At 40.0% G+C, this 10020-nt stretch overlaps 1 protein-coding gene across 3 annotated transcripts in view; it reads left to right on the top strand.

Annotated features, from left to right (window-relative positions):
- The first annotated feature begins 238 nt into the window (after positions 1–238).
- The window catches only part of LOC103142758 (zinc finger protein 462-like), a 42566-nt gene continuing 32784 nt past the window's right edge, over positions 239–10020 (top strand). For 2 of the 3 annotated variants that reach the window (XM_016674775.1, XM_007558964.2), the window contains exon 1: positions 240–1610. The gene's annotated coding sequence lies outside the window, so the exon portion shown is untranslated. Of the gene's footprint in view, positions 2519–10020 lie in introns of all 3 variants that reach the window. The other variant, XM_016674773.1, reaches the window with a different exon arrangement.

Here is a 10020-nt window from a genome sequence, read left to right as displayed (position 1 = left end):
TCTCTTGAATGCTCTCAAACACTTAAAAAAATTTGATCAAGAAGCATCACATTTGATTTTTGACTATAGTTATTTCTTTTGTTGTTTTAATGATCTTCATCTGGTATAAGGGAAATAATAAATAAATAAAATGACATGGCACCATAATTGTTCATTAAACCTTTAAAGTCTAGGTCATTTTGTTAAATAAACTTAACTTAAATTTAACTGAAAACTAAAAAAAAAAAAACAAGACATGACAAAATAAGGATAATCTCCAATACTTAAAAGGTTGGGACATTGTAGATATTTAATATATTTTTTGATGATGCATTGCATTCAAATGTCGAACACTATAACACTATAATGTAGAATAGCATAACTGTCTTCATAAGAGAAGATGAAATAGTTATTATATCAGACATGTTTTGCAGAAGCATACTGTATATAAACTGCACAATGATTCTAAAGGCTTATTTTTTTTAATTAAATAAAATAAAAGAGAGGTTCTCAGATTGCAGTTCTCTTCTCTTTCCCATTTTGAGTGGTGTGTCAGATTTTTTTTTTTTTTCTAAATTCTTCTATGCAACTGCATTAAAATGTGACTTGTGTGACTTTGCTGAAACACAGCAAATATAGTAATATTGCCCTATAGCTCTTCACTAAAAACAGGCTCTCAGGTGATATATTACACTCTAGTTAGTTGCTCAATCATGGAAGGCAGGTAGGTTGCTTCTCCTCACTAACCACCCACCCAGCCATATATGCATGCCTGCCCTCTTTGCTTCTTGCAGCTCAGCTCCCTCCGCCCCCCCTCAGGCATCCAACCCCATCCTTTTACTACTGACATACATCTGAGCAGGACCCCCGCACCTTTTGTGCTGGGCTCCTTTTGTTAGCTGGTCACAGCAGTAGCCCGCAGGAGCACATCAGCCATGTTTTTTTTTTTTTTTTTTTTGTGATTGGAGCAAGGGGCATAAAATAAGAAACAAAAATATTAAATTTATGTTAATTGATTATTTAGAAAAACCCTTTGTGGTAAATGTGGTTGTGCTTACAAACAGCTGAAACGGTATTTTTCTGTCTTACTAAATACGTTTTTTTTAAAATATATTTTATTTTTTTATTTATGTATTTGTGTAAATATCTATATTTTTATGTATGGTGTGAAGCTGCAGCATCACCAAGGTGAACTGCAGATAACCTCATGACGTTGCGCACATAGTATTGCCTGCCTATATAAAATTCACGGTGGCCGCGTGTATCTGCTGGTGCTCTGAGCCGCTGATAAGGCTTTGCAGATCATCTGACTTCAGTCTAGATGAAGGATGAGCTTCTCGGGCAGAGACATTGTCCATCCTGCTGATGCTCTCTCCTCGTCTCATCGTAAACTCTTGTGCACCCTCTGGTGCTTGCTAGTCTCCCAAACTTCTTTGTGTAGCCTGCTTTGCAGATTGTCTTCCTTGTCTGTGTGGTTGCTCATTATTCAGAGACAGACGGATCTCAGGTCATCTGCAGCTGCAGCGAAGGAGAAGCAGGAAAGATGGCGATCATCCATTAGACCGACCGGGCGCACGCATGAAATACGAGGACAACTTTCGGGAGGATCGCTCGAGGAGAAGATTGTACCAGTGAGTTTTTGGTTTTTAATCTCCCCTTCTTGTGATTGTGCGTCCAGTTTCGTCAAGATTGCTGCTGGGCTTTCAAGGTCCAAGAGAACGTCGGTGTGGTAGATCATGGGATATAATTTGGAGAGCGCCTCGTGAATGACCTGGAAAGAGCTGCGTGCTCGCTCGGTTTTAGTCCAGGGTCCAGACGAGGAAGTCGGGGCGAGATTTTTTTTTTTTAGTCACTAGGCAGCCCAAAAAGTCAAGTGGGTCTTCTCGCTTCCCAAGCCGCTGCTTCCTCGCTTATGTCGCCTTTCGGTTTGTTGTCAAAGTGACACAAGGAAATGGACGCGGCGGCAGCGTTGGTGGTGGTGGTGGCGCAAAGTAGGAGGCTCGCCTGCGTGTTTCGGCAGCACCGGAGCGGAGTGTTTTGTTATTCCGCCGGCATGTCTGGTCAGGGGAATTAGTCGGTGGCCCCCCTCTCTCTCTCTCTCTCTGGTGCCTGCGCGGTAGCTTCATGGAGGAGCCATTGCTCTGGGTTGATCTCCTCTCCCAGACTCCATTAGCGACACAGAGAAGCTGCCATAGCCGCTGGTCCAGCCACACACACACACACACACACACACGCACTCACTCACTCACTCACTCACTCACTCACTCACTCACCATGAAAAGCCATGTCCAGTGCTTTCCTATCCCCCTCCTCCTCCTCCCAGCTTCTAGAGAAAGAAACCTTATCAGCTAGCGATTTTTGGACTCCGTTCTCCACAGCGTTGGAGTTAGATATCTCTAAGATAACCCACAGTTTGGTTCTACCTATATTATGTTCTAAGCTTTTTTTATTATTATTATTTCTTGGGTGCTTATTGCTTCAGTGTTACCAGCTTGACTGCTTGGAGGTGCTGTTTTGCTTGTCACTGGTCTCAAGTCAGGTATGTCACACAAAGTAGGGCTTCACCATAAAATGGAGGAAGGAAAGATGAGTCTCCAAGGAGAGCCCCTGGAGTCAGACAGGCAGGCAGAACAAAGGTTGTGTTCAGAATGAGCTCATCCACCTTTTCTTCTTCCTCCTCCTTCTTCTGCTGCTTTTTCAGCTCTGAAGTTTTAGCTTGCTGAAAGGGAAGCAGGAGAAGTTTAAAAGTGGTGGTGCTTTCAAGGTGTTAACTCCCATGAGATTCTTGCTTTCGCTTACATGCGTACAGATGGTCTCGGTCGAGCCACCGGTTTGAAGATCTACCAGGGTTTTAAAAAGTTAAAGTTTCAAAACTACTTCTACTTAAATGTTATAGAGTATTGTTTCTCTCCACTCATTTTTAATGAGACCTAAGAAATTGCTGGAATGAATGGCATTTTGGAGCATGGCGTAGCATATCACCTCAATGACCTGCACACTGCCAGTCAGCTGGCTGAAAGAGGACTAAAGCATTTCCTGGGTGCTGGTCATTTCACCCCTTTGCTTTTAAAGCGAATATTCATTCCCCTAGAGAAACTATTTTATCGTAGTAGTATGTAGCAAACTACTATTTGCACTTGTTGCACTTCTTTTAAAATTATAATTATAATCTATTACTATTCCATGACAAAAGTATTGCAATGGTTAAAGTGCATACTTTGTTTATGGCTTAGCAAATTAAACAAGGAGAGACAAAATGTCAATTTGAGGGAACAAATTGGGGAAAGAAGAAAACTGGTTAAGATCTAGACTTTTCTTTATTTACAGCAAATACACATTTATTCTGTTAGTAATTATTTTGGATGCAAAGGTATTGGAAACTATTAAGTAAAAATATGAAATACTCTTAGTGGCAACACTAAGTGCCTGTTAAACTGGCTGGTTTAGCTACTGCAGCAGACAGCCTGACCAATCGGCTAATGTTAGCTTCTAATAGTCTGTTATGAGTACAGAGCTGGACAGCAAACTTGAAAACAGCTAATTTACTGCTTTTAATTAAAAATGATATAATTATTGTTTATCTGAATAACATAAGCCAAATGTACTAGATATGTATAATTGAATAGTCAGTGCACTATGTTGTGGTAGGATTAACTGTTGCTCATTCTGTCTTTTAATATCAGTGGCACTTTAGTCCTGCATGATGTTTTGAAGTGCTTTAAAAAATAAAGGTAGATTTTATTGAATTTGACTATTAAAGTAAAAGCAATTAAGTTATCACATGTTTTCACTTAAAAATTACACTCACAAATACAATTATACTTTGATGCTTGATCATTTTTCTCAGTTATCATAATGCGAGAATCTTATAGTAGGCTGTGGAAACAAACTTGCCTGGTATAACATTGGAAGATCTTCAGCAAAAAAACATTTAGAAAGTTCCCTAACACAGTGGATCTCAAACTTTTTCTAAAAACTGCAACGGCAGGAAACTGTCCAGGTACCACAATACAGTCACACATTTTATTATTGCATATTATTTGTGCGCTTTGGCACAGTTGGTCAAAGGACACTGTTTAAATATGCATCAAATTTTTACTCAAAATTCAACTTTTCCAAGTTTTGGATTTGAAAAATATAGCACAAAGATTTCCAGAAGTCGAAATTCTGCTTGGAAAGTTGGACCTCAAAATCCAAAATGGCTGCCTTGGATATGAAACTGAGTGGTAGCTGCAGTCAAAATGGTTGATTTTAAACATCAATCACCTTATATGATGCAGTCTCCTGCAATAAATATGTCATTATTGTGTAAAGCATGTACATTGCAGGCATATATTGCTAACAGTAGTTCATTTTTTCACTGATCATATTAATTTGAATATCCTACAGTTTTCTTATTTAACTGGAACACATTAGGTTAAGTTTGCTGTCATTTCTAGGTGCCAGTTCATAGTTTAGCATTAAGTGGACCTACTATATGTTCCTATTAAGTCTGTACAAGGAGGTCTTCATATTTCTTCCTCTACTCTTGTTTTATGATGTTTTGATGAAGCAACAATCAATATGCCTGGACAGCTCATCTTTTTGGCTGTTGGCATTATATCCCAAATCTTTTGTTTTTAATTATCTAGCACATTACTTTAGCCAAAGCTACTTCTTAATACCACTGAGAGCAGCCCAACCTGCACCAGCGCTGCTTGCCGAACATTTTCGGAACCGTGACTCTAGCTACAGGTGGACATGGGGATACGACAGAATTTTAAAAGCAGAACAATGCCGTTTTTTGTTTTTTTTGGTCTTGCAGGTAGTTAATGATCAACAGAGCGGTATCAACACGCACGTATGCACGCTCTTCTGTTTCTCTGTGTGTGTGTGTGCGTGCATGTGTGTGTGTGTGTGTTGTGTGTGTGTGTGTCTGCGTGTGCGTGAGTGAAGCAACGGCTGTTGCAGGCGGTTTCTTGTAGGAAATTCTAATGATGATTCTTGCTTTGTTTTGGATCCGTTTCCAGGCTGCTCCATCCGGCACTCTTTAGTGGTTTTCATTAAAATAAAAGCAGATCGTTACAACTTATGATAGCTCGGACTCGAGGGAGTGGAGATCTGGACTGCACATGTTCATGTCATTACATAATTACTCGTATTGATGTGGTTTTTGAGCCATTTAGAGATTAGGTGTCATGCATGAACATGCTCTGTATTATCTGCTCAGCCTTAGGTGACTTTGTGTGCATAATAGACTGAAGGTGTCCAGCCTGCCTGGAGATTGAAAGGAGTGTGCGTGTGTGTGTGTTCTGCAGCTTTCCTAGCCACTGTGTGAAATCTTGCTGACAAGAAGCCTGTGAGCTTGACACGGTGTGCTGCGACAAGGCTGGGGCTGGGAAGAGCAATCAAAATGGTGGCCACGCTCCTTCTCTCCCCACCTCGGTAGGGCAGACAAGTTCTCGAGGAGGAGCCGATAGAGGACGAGCAGGCGAGAATCTGCTGTGGTAGACACATTCGTCTGGCAAGACAGGCTGGCTGCGGCGGATCTAGTCTGCTAGAAGTTGCTGCAAATGAGCTTGGGGATTGCATGCTCAAGGGGTGATTAAGGTCTTTTGGTGGAGGAAGCTCCAGCGTCCACACAGATAACTCGTGCTCTGTTTGCACTTCCAGCTCAAGCTTCAACTTTCACAAGTCTGCAACACATTCCTTATCTGTTATTTTATTTCTTTTTTTCTCTGCAAGCAGTTGATTCCACCTTTTTGGGTTGCAGAGTCTTTCAGACTCCTGAAGTCTGTTTTCTGGCTGTGTCGGGTTTTGTAGCATAATAGACGAACATCTCGCCACGCATTTCATATTAAGAAGAGGAAGCACCATTTTGTTCTAAATGTCAATCGATGAATCAATAATATGATAATCAGAAACTGAAGCAGAAAGACCATAAAGCTAATAATTGCCAATAAACTGATGCTTTTTTTTTTTTCAAATTTGGCAATCTGTAATTAAAGCCTCTTAATGTTCATTTTGCTTTTTGCTTTAACTTTGCTTTCACTTTTCACCCAGTTTGCTTAAAAAATTCATTATTCACACCTTAAGCTAAAATTATACTCATTTAATGTTCTTGACTTTATAGTTTTGCACGTCCCCCCAAAAAAAACAACTTTCTTCTTACAATATTAGATTCAGAATAAATATAGAAATGTTCTCTTTCAATAAATAGGACAATAATCTTAAAGCTCTATATAAAAGGTAACAGGACTTTTGAAGACCTTTGAACTCTCATCCAAAACGGGATTTGAATCATGCATTAAAAGGATCTGGTTTAAAACTTGAGACCGGGACGATGATAGTGATTAGTGATTACGACACTGATTGGGCATTGTGGTCACAATAAGTAATCAACATAATTAAAGTTAGCGATGAGGTGTTTTACATACAATGAAGTAAAAGATAAATACAGAGTAAGGGGGTAAAAAAATAGAAATATGTCCCCTGGTGAACCCTTAACGGCTCCCTCCTTAAGAGCAAACCCTTTTTGTTTTGTTTCTTTCTATATTTTCTCTGCATGCAACTCAAGTGGATTAATTTTCTACAGTCCTACCTAAGCTCTCAATTTTTTTAGAGACAAATATTTTATACTTTCTTCCTTTTTAATTTTTTTTACATTTCATCAAATTATGAAATGTAAAAAAACAAGTTAACAAGTCTTAACTTGTTAAGTTAAGACGTTAACAAGTAAACTTAAGTTTTTTTTTTTTTTTTTATAAATAATTGTGATTTGCATTGGAGGCCTGCATTAACCCAAAATCATCTTCCCTTAAGTAATACTGCAAGTTTTATTTGTTCTATAACTTTAGCAAGTTAAATATAACTTACTAACTTTAAGTGAAATAGGTGTTTCTGAACTCTGGTGTGTGATGCTAGTGCTACACCAATGTGTTACCAATTCTGTGTACAGAATACATCTTGTATAGAAAATGATTCTGATCATGTATTTATCCAGCCTTTAACATCTCTTTTTACAAGCCAAATTTTCTAAATATAAATGTTTCTTATGCTGGAGCTGGTTGTGGATAACATAAGAACACATTGATTGTAATTGCATAACTATGGCTATCTAGAGAATTTATTTTCAATCCTGCTTTTATTGTTTCTTTAATAAGTAGATAAAGACACACATCAGTCTTCCTCCTTAACTTTTTAAAAACTCTGACAGCAGATTTTGATTTCTTTTTAATTTATTTTTCTTTTTAATTGTCAGTACTGTAAGATTTAGAAGATAAATTGTACCGAAGCTCTTGGTTTTGTTGCATCTCAAGAATATTAGAATAGAATTTTTTTCATATTTTAAGTGGTTTGACCTTCTGATGTCCAATGTGAAAGCGACCAGATTGCTGCGTCTCTATTCAGTAGTTTTTTGCAGGTGTTTTTCGCAGCATATTGCCACCCGAACTCCTTTGCTAGAGCAACAAAAGAACGCGGCTCATTTATCAACTAAAAAAAAAAATAAAAAAAAAAAATGATGGAGAAGCAATGAATGAAAAAATAAAAAGTTCAACAATTTTGGGCTTCCTATTCAATTCATGACCTTTTGTATATCACTTTAAGACCTTGCAGGAGCTATTTACCTGACGTGACGGAGCTGAGTGCCTCTTCACAGCGACTCACAACTAACATTTATAAACGATTGTCCAAATCTGCGATCTATTTTAGTAGCTCGATTGTCCCAATATAAATTCACACCAAAATTCAGCACTGAGGTGACGAAGCAGAGGCCAAAAAATGGCTAAAGCCGTTGCGTTTGTGAGGTGTAGTGAAAATAATTTTTAACTGGTAAAGTGGAGGATCAAACAGCCCCAGAGACCTCTGAGGTGGTTTGAATGCTGGAAGGAAGTGGTCGTGAAGCTCATCAGTCACCCCTGTTTCTGTCTTTCTGCTCTTTACCTCCTCCTCTCTTTCTCACACGTACACAACGTGTCCCCTCCTCCTCCTCCCTGTTGTCCTGACCTCACTCATTCACTTACTCACACCGCATGATGCACTCCTCCTCCATTCTTCTCTACCTGGGGCAACGAAGGAGGCCAGGAGAGACGCACAAAAGCAAACTGAAATGCTCCAGTGAGCGCTTTCTTGACGTGATACATGGCACATGAGATGCGGCCCGGCCCTGCTCGCTGTTCCACTATACCAACCAAAGCGCTGTCCAGATAAACACTGCACAGGCAAATTTTGTTCCTCTTTTGTCTCCTGCGTTGTTGTGGAGCCTCAACTCATTTGAGACTGTGTCCAAGCTGCGATATGATTTGCAGTGTGATCTTTCTGCTGTGTAACTTTTGGCCTGCTTAAAAGACCTAAGTGCACCATCATGTCTGGGTTTTAGGTGGAACAAGGAAGTGGCTAAGTAGAGGTGTCATTCCAGTTTCTGTTGTCAGTTGCCACGTTACACTGCTGCAGAACTGGTTCCTCCTCTTTGCTTTCCATCTGAAGATCACAGTTTCACTAAGCTTCCCCTCCTGGAAGAAAAAAAAAAGGTGTTTGTATCTCAGGGAGGTTGTTTCCTCAACATGTATGTGCCTAAGGAGTGGATTTTATTTTATTTTTTTGGAAATGCTGATCTGAAATGACTGTGCAGATGTGACGGCGTGTCTTGTGAGATGAACGAGGAGTCCTACAGTTTCCAAATTCATCATGATTTAATGTCCTTCTGCAGTAGGACACAGTAAACCTACTCTGTCAGCCTCAAGCTGCCTGTGGTGGAGGGAGGAAAGAGGAGGAAAAAAAAAAACCCTCAGGCTTCTTTGGAGACGCCCGTTCCTTAGGCAGTGTGGTGCCTCTGGACAAGGCCTTCATTGAGCAGGAACAGGACTGGTCTTGTAGAGAGAGATCCACACTGGCTCAGCCTCTGAGACAACAGAGCTGTCCATCCACGATTAAATATTTAGAAACTCGGAAAGGAGGTCCCTGTGGTAAGTTAATATTGATGCGTCTCTCGTCTTTCCCTTCAAACTTGTTGAGTTGCCTCAAGAGGTCAGTTTGGTGGAGCTAGAGAAGCAGAAGAACAAGCTCACCTCCTCTCATCTTCAATAAACTTTGAATGTTTTTACTGCATTCTGATTGTAATCTGCTCTGAGTTTTTAGTTTGAGCTATTTTGTAATTTTTTATTTTCTTTTTTTGTGGGGGAGTTTAACTGCTTCCCTTGTCCTCTGGGTGGTTACTCTGAAATGCTCCGTCCTGATGAGCTTGTAACCTCACCCACCTCCTGTAACTGAAGTAACTGCCATGTCAGGCTTACAAGGAAGTCAGCATTGCAGTGTTTTCTGGCAGTTGTCCACTGAGTGCAACTCACAAGAAACCCTTCGGTGCATCCTGCAGCTTCTTTTTTTTCCCCTGGTGATCTGTTTCTGGGGAAGAAATGCAGAGTTGGACATGCCTTTTACTTTAAGTCAGTAGAGACGTATTTGAAATAAAATGGGCTTAATCTTTGGAACCTCTGAGATAATGAAAGGTTCTTTGCACAAGTATTCATACCCCTTGAACTTTAGCCCCAAGCCTCCTTGGTGAGTGCTTCATGAAACCTTTTTGTTACACTTATACCTGCAAGACTTTCGCGGTACTGAAATGATCACTCCTTGATTATCGCAAAACAGCTCAAGCTCTGTCAGATTGGATCGAGAGCTTCAATTTTTACATGTGTCGATCCAGATTTACCTTGATCCGTCTTCATATCAAATCGGAACATCCTTGTGTCTGCTGAAGAAAATCATTCCCACACAATGAAGCTTCCAACACCGTGTTTCATAGCGAGAGTTGTACAGTACATTTAGAGTCGGAGTCTGCAAGTAGGCAAGGAAATAGAAATGTTGTTTCCTTTGACCAGAGCGCCTTCTTCTAGATAAGTGCTGAGTCATCTGAATACTTCTCATCGGTCTCTTTCAATAATGACTTTCTTCTTGCTGCTCTTCCATGAAGGCAAGGTCGGTTAAATGCAGATTGGTGGGACAAAATATTGCCAGTGGATTCTCCCTCCTGAGATGTGACCTCCCATAGCTCCTGTGGAGTTA

This window comes from Poecilia formosa, unplaced genomic scaffold, assembly GCF_000485575.1.
Source record: "Poecilia formosa unplaced genomic scaffold, Poecilia_formosa-5.1.2 Scaffold100, whole genome shotgun sequence".
In the NCBI taxonomy this organism is placed as follows: domain Eukaryota; kingdom Metazoa; phylum Chordata; class Actinopteri; order Cyprinodontiformes; family Poeciliidae; genus Poecilia; species Poecilia formosa.
This window is presented reverse-complemented; position numbering and strand designations above follow the sequence as displayed.